Here is a 15,006-nt window from a genome sequence, read left to right as displayed (position 1 = left end):
AATGACCCTCCCTGTGACCTGTCCCATCATCCTCTGCCTCCTCCTTCATCCTGATCCCGCCCCAGTGACCCCCTGCCACCTGTCCCATCATCCCCTGCCTGCTCCTTCACCCCAATCTCACCCCCAGTCATCCCCTGCCACCTGTCCCATCATCCCCTGCCTGCTCCTTCACCCCGATCTCACCCCCTCTGGCACCCTGCCACTTGTCCCATCATCCCCTTGATGAAGGATGACAGCTAAGGAGGGGGCAGGGAAGGATGACAGCGTCCAGAGCCCCACTAAGCATGCACATGGGTGCCAATTTGAATCGTTGAATGCCTCTGGTGTGGTAATACAATGTGCACTCGCTCCACTTTGCCCAAGTAGATACCACTATTTCGTTCCTCAGGCATGATAATACATCATGTGAATTGCCTTGGATCTGAAGTGACTTTGCTCCCCCTTCGCTTCGAATTGGAGCTCCTGTTTCACATGTGATAAGGCCCAATGACAATAATTGCATTGATCACTTGCATGCCACAGGAGTCCACATTAGTCCCAATTAAATGTGTAGCCCAGGACAAGCCATGAATGGGCAATTTGTTGCCATCCAAATGTATTCCTAGCCAGCATAACCGATGGTAAGGGATGGTAGGAGTTCAGCACATATGGAGGCTCATCAGTTGCTCATCCCTGGGGCATTCCTTTTGTCTCCAGCCACACAATCTAAGTATGCATTTGCTCTAGGTGTTTCCTATAGGGTGACAATGTTTAATTAATTAATTAGTTAGTTGGATTAACCAATTAAATGCCTCTTGGACAATGAAGAAAGTTGCCCTCAGATATCTGAATGACATTTTTTTTTACTGTAAGTACTTATGGAAAATACGCTAACAGTACTTTAAATATTTGTTTATATTTTATATTTTATATTTTAATATAGGTACTTATGGAAAATGTGATATCCAGTATAGTAGTGTAGTGTTTGAGTGTTGCATTAATCTCCAAAATCCACCCCCAGGGATTTCTGTACAGGACTGGACCTTCAACCATTTCACAAAGATTTCTTTAAATTGTTTGAATTATTCAATTTGCTCACATTTATTTAGTTTAATTTCATGTCTATCCCACTTTTTTTCCAGGATGGGACCAGAAGCAGCTCTTTACCTCTTCCCTGTCTTTTTTGGTAGATTCTTCACAACATGTTCATGTCAAAATCCAAATTCTTCTTCCTCTTTGACTTCTTCACTGGACTCATGGCCTCCTTTCTTGGCAAAAGAACACAGCTCCCATCACCAGTGCCAGAGTTCAGAGAGGCTGGAATGTGAATCGTACTGTCATTCATTCATTCTGTGCTTGTAAAATCTCCTGCATAAATTCCAGCTTCGACTTTGGTTTCATCTTTTCCAGACACTATTTCTGTTCTTTTACAATGGTCATTGTACACAAAGTAACTCAACAGTTTACAAAGATGACTCACGTGCCAGAGAAGATGGGGCTCAGTAAAGTACAGATGACTATGTTCTTATTTAGCCCAGATAGCTAAGATAATTTCTAGGGTTACCTCCTTTGCTTTAAACAATGACTCCATATTCTATCTAGATTATAACATCAAGATTCCACAAAACAGAGAGAAATTTTTTTTTCTTAGGTAATCAGGTCTCCATTTGATATAATACAGGATCAAAGTCTACACCAGTCATCTTTGAACAATTGCCAGGGTTCCAGCTAGATCTGCTCTGGCCAGAATAGGTGGGCCTCAAGTCACCATTTAAGTTTTTAATGCCCTCAAGTGCAATTATACAGGGACATTGTGGGAAATCTATATAACAGCCACTCCTAGCCACCTGACATTGTGCTGCAATTTTCCACAGTGCTCTCAAGCACTACTATGTAGGGCATCACAGGTAATTTATATAGTAGCCACACTGGGTTACTTGACATTGCTCAGAACATGGCTCTTTGACACTATTCCCACCAAAATGGTGGAGGGGTGCACCAGAGGTCTTATTGCCAAGAGCTCCTTCAGTCAATCCTGGAACATTCCCTGATTATTTTTTACATTAATATCCTGATTTTACTTCAGTGAGCTCAAAGTGGCATATAAAGGACAACAGAAGCCAGTCTCCATCAGTCCAGTTACATTCTAGTGTGATTAAGAAACTATGATAGTTAGGGTAGACGGGTAGGAAAAGGTGTATCAACAGGTTTATTTTCAGCTCCCTAGTGGGGTTCATAATGGAAGCTTGCATCAGTCTCCTTCCAGACCAAGAGTTGAGAAGGTGAGAGGAAACTGGATTGTGGTTAAAAGAACTTGAAGTTAACTATGGAAATATAGAGATGGAGTGGCCATCACTTTCCAATTTTCCACAGAAAGAAAAAAGAAGGAAGACTTGGTGGGAAAAGAAATGTGGGTTACAACTGGAAAACAACATCATGTGAAACCATCACCTGGAACCATTGTGCCTGATTGCAACATGTGGTGCATCCAAGTGAAGCGTTTACTATTCAATTACACTATCTCATTCATTGAAGTTTACTGGAGATTCAGACATCATTATCTTCAGTATGCAGCACTGATGCATCTTTCCAGTGTTTCTTCCATCATTTTTTGGACCTGATACACCCTTAAAATCTCTAAACCAAGTAGATCAAAAGACTAATGAGGGAAGTCTGGTATTAATTATTCATGTAACATTTAGTAAATAATGCAAATATTTACTGTGCCTATAAATTGCATACATCTACTACTGAGTTAACTCATTATGTATCAAATATAACAATAACCTTTTTACAGTTTTAAATATTGAACAGTAATGCTTAGACAATGTATTCTGTTATTCCACTGAGAAAAAAGTCAAATCTCAAACCAACCACCATTCTTGAAATTTAAACAAATACAATCAAGAGAACAAATATATACAGTGGTGCCTCGGGTTATGAAATTAATTCATTCCGCGGCCGCTTTCGTAACCCGAAAAGCCTTCGTAAGCCGAATTGCCATAGGCGCTAATGGGGAAAAGCCGCGATTCCGTGCGAAAAAGCCGAAAAAAGCACCAAAAGTTTTTTCGTAACCCGAAAAAACATTCGTAACCCGGAACAATGATTCCCTATGGGATTTTTTCGTATCCCGAAAATTTCGTAACCTGGGTATTTCGTATCCCGAGGTACCACTGTATTAATAAGGTGCAATGTCCAATTTTAAATACTGAATACAAGTTCATTCAAATAAGACACAAAGTCCTTATAAGATGTGAAGATTTTGATGTGAAATTTATAGAACAGATTCAAATTAATTTTGGAAGGAGTTGAAAACACATTCCAATCATGAAAGGAGAAAATGTACATAAGACCTTGCAGATGTCTTAAACACTATGAAATAGGAGAGAGCCAGTGTGGCATAATTGTTTGAGTGTCAGACTAGGACACTGGGAGACTATGGCGGGTTACAGACCGCCCGTTTGGGGCTGCCTGTAACCGGCCCTTTCCCCACTGTATCGGGGCCTCAGCTGCCACAACGGCAGCCTCTGAGGCTCCGATCTGCCGCTTTCCAGGCTGCGGGGAAGCAGCAAAAGGCTGCTTCCTTGTGGCCTGGAAAGGGGTGTCCTTGGGGCTTCATGCCCCAAGGACACCCAATGGTGTCGGGGAGGAGGAGAAAGGGGCTGCTTGGCCCCTTTCTCCCTTGCGTCGCTGGCGCAGCTGCCTAAAGACTGCGCCAGTGACACAAAACGCAGAAGGAGCTCCATTTCGGAGCTCCTTCTCGCACCGCGGAAAGGGCAGTCTAGGCGCCCTTGCGCAGCGCAAGGACGTCACAACCGCGCCACCTCGTTTGGAGGTGGTGACGTAGTCATGGCAGCGCCCATCTGTATAGGGCGCCGCCATTTTGTACGGACTGGGTCTGTACTAGGGTTAGGGGCGTCAAGAAGTGATGCCCCTTTCTAACCCTAGTACGCGCTCGTCGCATACTAGGGTGCCCATTTGTAACAGGCCTATGGTTTTAATCCCTGCTCGGTCATGGAAACCCACTTGGGCAAGTCATACACTCTCAGGTTCAGAGCATAGCAATGGCAAGCCCCCTCTGAAGAAACCCCCTCTGAAGAAACATGGCAAGAAAAACTTACAATGAATGAATGAATGAATGAAAGTTTATTTCTAGACCGCTATTCCTTAGAGATCATAGCGGTTTACAAAATTTAACATCAAAAGACAATACAAAGTGAAAGCCCATAACCCGACAATAAAAAACCCACACGTACCACTTAAAAACAATACAACAATTCAAAAAACATTCTAAACAAACATTCAATATAAAAACAAATTAAAACACATTAAAACACATATAACAAATTAGCTGGATCGAACAAAATGCATAGAGAGAAAGGGATAACATCAAGGCACATGGGGGAAGGCTTGACGGAAGAAAAAGGTCTTCAGATTCTTCCTAAAAAGATCTAGAGAGGTTGCTGAGCAGAGCTCGTCGGGCAAAGAGTTCCAGGTCTGCGGAGTCATGATGGAAAATGCCCTTTGTGAAGAAGAAACAAACCTTGCCTTGGGAACTCTTAATAGATGTTTCCAGCCCGATCTGAGAGTGCGGGGCGGACTGTATGGGGAGAGGCGGTCCTCCAAGTACCCTGGGCCCAAGCCATTTAGGGCTTTATAGGTCATTACCAACACCTTGTATTGTGCCCGGAAGCGAACAGGCAGCCAGTGAAGATCTCGCAGTATAGGTGTTATATGGCAGGTCCTGGAACATCCAGTGACCAGCCTTGCTGCCATATTCTGAACCAATTGTAGCTTCCGAGTTTGGTACAAGGGTTGCCCCATGTAAAGTGCATTACAGAAATCCAATCAAGAGGTTACCAGAGCATGTACCACCGTTTCCAGGTCCCCCCGGCCCAGGTAGGGTCGCAGCTGGCGTATCAGCCGAAGCTGATAACAGGTACTCCTGACCGTCGCATCCACCTGAGATGTAAGGTGGAGCGACGAGTCCAGGAGCACCCCTAGACTGCGAACTGAGTCCTTCAAGGGGAGCATGACCACATCCAGGACAGGTGGACAAATATCCTTCCCCAGGCCCGGGGAACCTATCACGAGTACTTCCGTTTTCTCTGGATTCAAGCTGAGTCTGTTTTCCCTCATCCAGCCCATTACCGACTCCAGGCAGGAATTAAGAGGAGAGATGCCATCCCTAGTTACTGCATCAGTCGGGGACACAGAGAAACATATTTGGGTGTCATCAGCGTACTGATAACACCGTGCCCTGTGTCTCTGGATGATCTCTCCCAGCGGTTTCATGCAAATGTTAAATAGCATGGGGGACAGAATCGCTCCTTGAGGGACGCCAGATGTAAGCACCCTCTTATCAGAGCAAACGTCCCCCAGCTGCACCATCTGGAATCTACCCGAGAGGTAGGAACGGAACCACTGGAGCGCAGTGCCCCCGGTACCTAACTCCCTCAGGCGTTCCAGAAGTATACCATGGTCAATGGTATCAAAAGCCGCTGAGATGTCCAAAAGCACTAACAGGGGCATGCTTCCCCTGTCCATGCCCAGACAGAGATCATCAACTAAGGTGACCATGGCAGTCTCAACTCCAAAACCCACCCGGAAACCGGTTTGAAATGGGTCCAGAAAATCTGTTTCATCCAAGACCCTTTGAAGCTGGAAGGCAACCGCCCTCTCGATCACCTTCCCTAAAAATGGCAGCAGCGAAACAGGTCAATAATTGTTCCGAATTAGGGGGTCTAGGGAGGGCTTTTTTAGTAAAGCTTTTACTACGGCCGTTTTTAAGCTCGATGGAAACTGCCCTTCCCTAAAAGATGAATTAATAATCCGGCGTAACATCTCTGTCACAGCCGTTCCCCCCAGAGCTGCCAACCAAGAAGGACAGGGATCGAGAGAGCATGTCGTCTTCCTAACGCTACGAAGAATCTTGTCCACATCCTCGGTACTTACAGACTCAAAATGATCCAGTACAACAGGTCCACGGAAGCTCTGGACACCTCTACTCTAGATTCTGAACTAATGCTGGTGTCGAGATCAGCCCTTATCCGAGAGATTTTATCCGCGAAGAAGTTATTAAACTCGTCACAGCAGGCTTTAGATGGTACCAAAATAGGGTTCGGGGGGGAGGCAGTTGAGTAAGCTCCCTTACTACCCCTGAACAGCTCTGCTGGATGCGACTCCGCAGACGCAATACGTGCAGCATAGAACGAATTCTTAGCTGCACTTATTGCCACTCCGTAGGCCTTCAAAAGAGAGTCTAGGAGTGCCTTGTCGGCTAAGTCCTGATGTCTTCTCCAGTCGCGCTGTCGTTGTCGCAGAACCCGCTTCCTTTCCCTGAGGTCTTCCGTATACCAGGGCTGTTTTTTGGAAGCAGGCCTGAGAGGACGCTTGGGAGCGATACTGTGTATAGCCCTGGAGAGATCAGTATCCCAGATGTTAGTCAGGGCATCAACAGAGTTGCCGTCAGTTCCAACCATATACTCCTCTAGGGCTTCTTGGAACCTTTTGGGTTCCATCACCCTTCGAGGGTGGACCATCCTAATAGGTCCACCACCCCCGGGAGGGATCTGGGTAGAAGCCTTGATACTAGCTTCGACCAAGAAATGATCCATCCATGACAGGACAGAGATGTTGGTGACCTCTGCCCACGGAGACACCATGTCCGTACAAAAGACGACATCGAGCGTATTACCAGCAGAATGCGTAGGCCCTGAGACCAATTGGGACAGGCCCATGACAGTCATGGTAGCCATGAACTCCCGAGCCGCGCCAGTTGGACCATGCCCAGCCTCGAAGGGTATGTTGAGGTCCCCCAGGACAAGAAGCCTAGGGGACTCCAGCACCAGCTCCAAGACTAGCTGCATCAGCTCGGACAGGGAGTCTGTTAGCGCACGGGGTGGCCGGTAGACCAACAGAATCCCTAAACAGTCCCTGGCCTTCAGGGTCAGGTAAATACACTCGACAAAGTCCAGTTTTTGGACATGGTTCCTGGTCAAGGCAAGGGTGTTCTTATGGATCAAGGCAACAACCCCCCGCCCACCTAACCTGGTCTGGTCCTTAACTGAGTACCCGGCAGGAAGGGCCTGTGCCCACACAGCTTCACTCTCAGGCCCAAGCCAGGTCTCAGTAATGCAAGCCAGGTCACAACTCTTATCATCTATAAGATCGTATATAATGTAGGTCTTGTTCCTAACAGACCTGGCATTGCACAGGAGCAGAGACAGGGTTTGTGGTACAGTTGGACTGACTCTCAGATCTCTTTGGTTAGGAGAGTGGATGGAAGGGGAGATAGATATTACGCATCGATCTCGCCTTCCCTTCCGATATGATTCCACTCTCTTATCACTATATCTCCCCCTGCCCCACACTACTCCAATAGGAGCCCTGCTTAACCCAGCATCACCTCCCGTCACCACATCAAGCTGAAGGCCCCCCATGTCCATATAATCCCTTCCCAACAAAGCTAAAATACCACAGCAGAGGATGGCTACCGCACAAGTCATTCCTCTGCTGCGGACACAGTTAATAAAATCCCACCCCTCTTGCCCCTCCTGCAATGATGCACAGTTGCGCTGTTGCAGCAATGGACTCCGTTGGCAGCAACCTTGGGTTAATGTGCAATTAATTCACCTTAGGGTTGCTCTAAGTCAGAAATGTCTTGAAGTCACACAGCAACAAAAAAGAAAGACAAAGTTGCAGACTGATGAAGATTTCATGAAATGTTTTTAAAGACCGTGTGAATAACTTTCCTCTTGAAGTTCCTTTAAGTTATAGGATGTAAAACTTTATGTTCTATATACTTTGCAGGAGGAGCAGAGGAGACTGGGAAGTGCATGAACCTAAGCTTCACCGCATCTCATTTTTTATTCATACACATCACTGCCACACCTTTCTGTTTACCCATATCTTTAGAAAGAACTAATTTCAACACCCACATTATCCTCAGTACTAAGGCATAATTAATTCATCCATTGATTTATGATGAAGTTGTATATCTAATCTTTGTATAAAAATTCCTGCATGAAGACAAATGAGATTAAAAAAAATCAAAAATATTCTAGACAATATCAACACCATCCACAAAATAGGAGAAAAACTAAAAGTCAACAAGACAGCAAGAATATAAAATAAAAACCTATTAGGGGAAAGAATGCTGAAAGAGCTCACTAATATAAATCTCTCATTCCTGACTAAGTGAAAATGAGTACAGTGGGCCTTCACATTCGCTGGGATTAGGGACACAGTGTGCAAGTAGAAAAAGCACAAATAAAAAAACTGTCTTTTTTTTTTAACCTGAGAGAACCTCTGTCTTGGAATCTCTAGGTCCTCCAGTGAAGGTCTGTAGACAACATCTGCCAGAAGTTAACCACAGAATTGCACTGGAGGACCTATACATGCCTAGAAAAGTGTCTCCTCTAGGAATCTCTAGGTCCTCCAGTACAGCTTCTGGTGGACACTGACCATGGAGATTCTCTAGGTAGACCTAGAGATTCCTAGAGCAGGGGTGTAGCCAGGATTTTGGGAAGGGGAGAGGGTCCAGACTGCCACCATTATAATGGGGCTTGGGAGCCATGGCATGCACCATTCATTGTATCTAGCGGAGGGGGGGTCTGGACCCCATGGACCCCCCCCCCCCCCTACATCCCCGCCCCGAGAAGAAACATAGTAAAAAAATCTGTGAATAATCACATCTGCAAAAGTGAAAGCTGGAAATATGGAGGGCCAACTGTAGTAAAGTCTTTCACTTGTGGTGCTGTATCAGGGGTGGAGAACTTTGTTCCATATTCAAAGGATCTTGGTAGTCACAACAAAGCAGAGGGTGGAACTAAGAGTATGGGGCAGAATCAGAGCAAAATCAAGGGGATTAGATGTGATTCTTATCAATATGGACATTTGCCCATCAAACATACAAATCACATCTCAATTCTGTGAATATCTGCTTTGGAGTAAGCTTGAGTTCAACAGCTTTTCTGCCTTTGCTCAGTTGCATGCAAGAGTTTTTTTTCCTCTGGCTGTAAAGCTCAGCTCAGATCCATGCAGCAGCCTTCTTGCCTACAAAGCTCAGTTCCTCTGATCACTCCTATCACTGACTGAAAGAACAACAAAATTAGACACTAGGGTTTGAATTCCTGCTCAGCCATGAAAACCCACTGAGTGACTTTGGACAAGTCACATTCTCTCAGCCTCAGAGGAACAATGCAAGGTCAAACCTCCTCTGAACAAATTTTGCCAAAAAATTCCCGTGATAGGGTCACCATAAACTGGAAATGACTTGAAGGAAGACAGCAATAGCAAGCCACTCCCCAGTCTTTACATTTCTTTGAGGTGTCTGAAAGGAACGTAGAGAGTCATCTTGGGTATAAATGGCTGACTGGCTATAATGACATTTCTCATGTCAAATGAATATTGATTATCCATTAGTTTGCTTCCTGTCTAGCTGTCAAAGCAGTGAGGAACATCAGTAGTTGAATCCCAGCCAGAATTGCCATGTATTGGGAGGAGAAACCAGATGATATGAACAATGTACCTTGTTTTCCATCTCTCTCTGGTCATGTCTAGGGTTAGTCCTCATGACACTAGTGTGCTGTACATCTTGCTGATGAAAGCAGAAGCCAGTGAAATGAAGGAATGTTGGGGCAAACACTAGTTACAGAGAAGCCACACATCTGCTGTTTTTAGGAACAGCTGCACATCTCCTGAAATGTCTAGATCCACCCACAAACATACATGCACCAGCAGAGGTGTAGTGATTAATTTTGAAATGCAGGTGCTCATCAACTAAAGCCTCCCTAACTGTTCTCATAAGGAAGGTTCAAAGATGTTATGGCTCTTTGACCTTGCAAGCCACGACACCACTGCAGCTGAGGAAACAATTAGAGGTTATTCAGATAGTGAAAATATTCCAGGTAGAATCTGGGCTGAATCTTTGTTAATCACATGCATTTCAAATGCATCTGATTAATTTTTTTTTGGGGGGGGGGGCACAAAATCCATTTAACCCAGGATAATTGATGTCCATTTCCCCCCAAGTTTTTCTAAAAGATTTGCATTTTTGATTGTGTTGATAACAATGCCATTAGATGCAGGAAAACTGGGATAAAACTCTGCATGCCTTGAACATGCTTCAAATACATTCAAATAATTAGCTCCATCTTTATTTGAGTGATGAGACATGCGAGCAACTGAATTCACAGAGATGCACAGAGATGTGATTCCATAGTTCAAACAACAAACCAAGAATGTGTGTGAGAGATTATTTATATTGTTGTGCTAAAAACAACGAGTGAATGACCCCCTTGATGTCAAATTCAGGTTTTCTATTCAGTAATGTCAGAAATAGCTAAGCCTTGAAGATAAGCAAGACTTTTCTAAAGCCATGCTTTTTAAAAAAAAAATCCAGATACAGCACTGTACATTGGATAGTGAAGGCTAAAAATCAAAATGGGCCTGCCATATTGAATGCCCACAGAAAATTTGTAGAAACCAAAAAGAATGTGTCTACACTGGGCCTCTTTAGCTGGAGTATCATCCTCTGGAGCTGCCCCCGTATTGACACGACGAGGGCCAAACATTCCAGATAGGCTGCTGGGTGACACTGCATCATCCCCACTGGCCTGCTCCCCTTGGTGTAACCACTGTCACTGCCTTGGCAACCAAACAGCTCCCTGCAAGAGGCTGGCTGTCATGGTCACTTCTGCTGAGATCAGAATGGGGTACCTGTACAATTAACAAGGAGGGGTCATTTTATCACCTCCTTGTTGATCATATGGTGGAGAGCCCAAGTCTGACCTCAGTAGAAGTTATGGCAATGGCCAAGCTCTTGCAGGGGACAGCGGTAGCTCTGAAGAGGATCCATCCCCTTTGCCGTGCTGCACAACACAAGGTATGGGAGGTGGCATTGCATTTGCTGTCTGGACAATGGATTGGGCCAAACTGGATCCAATCTACCTGTCTAGACAGCCAAGAGAACTAGAAGCATTCTGGAATTACCTGTAAACAGGTTCCCTTAAGCCATATTAATGGCTTAATATAGTGTTTTTGCTGTGGATGTAGATGTACGTTGTCTGGACAGATTGCACCAGGACAAAGGTGCAATCTGTCCAAAATCAGAAATCATACCAATTAGTTATCGGGGCAATTTTCTATCCCACGACCAACTAGGGGCTACCTCTGCCCATAAAATGGAGTGAATAGAGGAGGGAAGGTGAACACAAGAAGAAGAAGAAGAAGAACAACAACAACAACAACAACAATAACAACAACAACAACATCACAGGCCAGAATGTCATTTCTGGTTCCTCTAAGCTCATTTAGCGAGGTGGTAAACAAGGCTCAGGGGTATCTGTGCCTCATTTTAAGACAAGTAATTGATATTTTAAGATCCCTTGTGGTGTATGGTTTGAGTGTTGAGCTTAAACTCCAGATGACCAGGATTCAAATTCCTGCTCAGTCATGGAAATCTCCTGGGTGACCTTGAACAAGCCATACTCTCAGCTTCAGAGGAAAGCAATGGCAAACATCCTTTGAACAAATCTTGCCAAGAAAATCCTGGAATATGGTTGCCTTAGGGTCATATTAAGTTAGAAATCTTTGAAATAGCGGTATATAAATAAAATAAATTAAAGACACACAACATCAATAACAACAATTATTGACATTTTAATGATTTAAAAAAACTGGACAGCATCAATGAAGTATGGGGAAAAAACCTGGACCCATATAAGACCCACAAGTTGCATAATTTCTATCCTTGCATTAAGCAACATGGGACAGCAACTTCAGGTAGCAGATTTTGGATGTCATGAAAGGATTTCAGGTTGTGCAAACTGAGAGACTGTGACTTGCCCAAGGTCACCCAGTGGGTTTACATGACTGAACAAGAATCTGAACTGTGGTCTCCAGAGTCATAGTCCTACAATCAAACCACTACACCACACAGGCACTTATCTTCTTTGTTATTATTGTATTTCTACTGACTGGATTTGGATAAAGTTTCAGGATCTGGCTCCGCATTTGTGGAACAGTCTTCCTTTGCACCTCTGGCAGGAGGAGTATCTTCCCCATTTTTGTAAAGAGTTGAAGACCTTCCTCTTTGATTTGCTGGATTAAGCAGCTGAGAGGGGGAGTGACTGATGAGGATTTTGTTTTTAGTGCATTGGTATATTATTTTAGTATTTTAATATATTATAGTGTTGTATTTTATTGTTTTTTTCTTGATTATATACATCTGATGTATATAATCTGCCTTTTGGTGAAAAGGGTGTTATAAGTAAACCACCACCACCACTTCTTCTATAAATATGTTTGAGGGAATTTCAGCCTCCTATACTCACCTTGGCTTAGAGAATATGTGTGCATGTGTGGGAAATCAGCTTTGCTGATCCACCATAACATACCCTCCAACTGTCCTGGTTTGGCAGGGAAAGCCCTGATTAATCCTTTGCCACCCTGCCTTTTCAGGTACTTTTCAAATGTTCCAGTTTCTCTTTCCTCCTCCCATTCACTTTTCATTCTTGGCTTACTTCAGTTGTGCAAACTGAATACAATGTGTAGAACCAGTTTGCACTGAATTAACTAAGCCCAGCGAGAAGAGGAAAGGAGGGTGTGAAATCTTGCCCTTTCCAAGTAGGTTCAAGCAAAAGCAAACTGCTGCAAGCATTGCCTAGCTTGTCTGTTCTTTCCCATTAATAGCTTTTGCTATTTTGCTCACACTCTGGTGTTGTTTGGGCATAGGTCCTCCAGTTTTCATCTGTGAAATGTTGGATGGCATGCATCAAGCAGAAAATGTCTTGGTCCAATCCTGGGTGTTGATTCATTAGAGCATGGAATAGATAATTTGGTAGGATAATGGGTGAAGAAGCAACAGTCATTAGGTGCCTTTAGGCTTATCTCACAAGGTTGTTCAGAGGGTAAAGTGTCATCTTAAGATCCTTAAAGGGAGGGTGGGGTACAGGTCCAACAAATAACCCATAAACATAATCGAGATTGCTCAGAACGTGATATTGTGAAGATTCTAAAGGTGGCAATTAAAGAAAGAATGAAACAAACTAATTAAAAATCATGGGAATTGTGTTAATTTGTACTTGTCCCAGAATACCACACAGAATGTGCCAGACTTTAGCAATTTTATAATTACAGCAGACGATTTTTCTGAGATGGTAGTAGTGGTGAAGGAGAAGAGTAGTCAGAGAAGGAAACCTTTTGCAATAAAAGAAACAGGCCCAAACCTGCGGGATCCAGTTGTGGAAGCTGTTTGGGATGATTACGGTCTTTTAATTGATTACACACAAACAGGTGTGACTAAAGTTAGGACAGGAAGGCTGGGATTAAAAGAAAAATCTGATAATTATGCAAGGTTGCCACAGCCAGTGTTCAGTTGAGTAACCCACTTTGACTGCAAAGGAGGTTGTTGCTTAAACCGGCATCAAAAATATTGACAGTTCCAAAGCACAAAGCACAACATTATTATTCAAAGGCACTTTGAAGTGTCCTCTCACAAATCTCCAGATGCCAAGAGATTTGGCAAGGAGACACGGGCGGTGTTGGTCATGTGATAAGACAGCTGAGTGGGATGTAAAGTTAGGGCTGTGCTGTTGCTGATAGCTTGTACTTACTTTTTTAAAACCATGTTGCTACTTCTGTGACTGGTTGCTTCTTCTGTGTTGGCTGGTAAAGATGGATTGGTTTTTTTGTTGTTGAAATGATTGAAAATGAAGACTGTGTTTTAAATTTTTTACTCATTTTAACATTCGAGTTGAAACTTGCAATTCCATGTGGGTGGAAAAAGTGTCTCCCAGTAGACCGAGATCATGAGAATGCTCACCTTCTTTGGAAAAAAGAATCACATTTTATTGAAAGATTTTTGTGTATGTGATCTTATCTGGGAACAAACAACCCCTTTGGTCTTCTTTTTCCATATCTTCCATCCATTCACCTTACATGTCCCACCCTTCACTTTACAAGTGTATGTGTGTGTGGTTTAAATAAATGAAATTAAAAAGGGGGAAAGTGTACAGAGCAATCCAAAGAAGATGGATGAGGGAACTTTGTCAGTTGAGATGTCAAATCTCAAGAGCTTCCCAAGCAGGGCAGCTGGTGGCAAAGACAGTTGGAGGGAAAAGCAGGACACAAGCTTCAAACCTATCCTATGTTTTCTGCTGTTCAGGGGAATGGGAGAATGTTGAATATGTTCGATCCATTGGCTCCAAAGCCTTTCTGGATTCATCTTTGGTACCAGTACCTCTGTTATAGTACCAACACTAAAGCAGCAAGAACAACAGAAGATGCCATGCCAGCCAGGCAGATTTTCTTATGTACCAGTGAACCTCTCTCATTGTGGACAGAGAAGCTTTTAAACAAAGGTGGGATGGCCAGCTGTCAGAGATACTCTAGCTGTGGGTTTTCTTCATTGGAAAGAGAGTGGATTATATGACCTACAGTTCTATATTTCCATTCCATGATTCCTAGGAACTGTAGGATTCTTCCACATGTCACTTTTGGGGTAGGAGAGGCTATCACATGCCCTAAACTCATAGTATCCAGTGTTTTGATAAAGAATGTATTGAAAGTGAAACCTAGTAACCCAGAATGCGGTGTACTCTCTTTTCCTGGTGGTTTTAAAGCATAAATTGGATGGGCGCTTGTCCGAGATGCTTTAGCTGTGAATCTCCTGTATCTACAGGAGATTGGACTAGATCTCCTGTATCTACAGGAGATTGGATCATGGAAGGACCTTCCAGTTTCAGGGTTCTGTGATAACATCACTTCTCTAGAACTCAATGGACAAGTTTAAACCTTTTCTTTGCCTGAGATGTTGGTGTATGAAAGAAATGTTTCTGTTTTCATATATATGTGCAACACTGACCGCATGGATAGCTTGAGACCAAAAGGTTTGAACATTCCTTGATCAGGAACATCTCAGGCCCTGAGATTTTGCAGCTGAAATCTAAGACCTTGGGATGGTCCTTGGTGCTGTCAGTAGGCTTGATACGCTAAGCATCGACCATAGTAGATGGCTGAATT

The sequence above is a fragment of the Sceloporus undulatus genome, chromosome 4 (genome assembly GCF_019175285.1).
Source record: "Sceloporus undulatus isolate JIND9_A2432 ecotype Alabama chromosome 4, SceUnd_v1.1, whole genome shotgun sequence".
In the NCBI taxonomy this organism is placed as follows: domain Eukaryota; kingdom Metazoa; phylum Chordata; class Lepidosauria; order Squamata; family Phrynosomatidae; genus Sceloporus; species Sceloporus undulatus.
Note: the sequence above shows the minus strand (reverse complement) of the source record.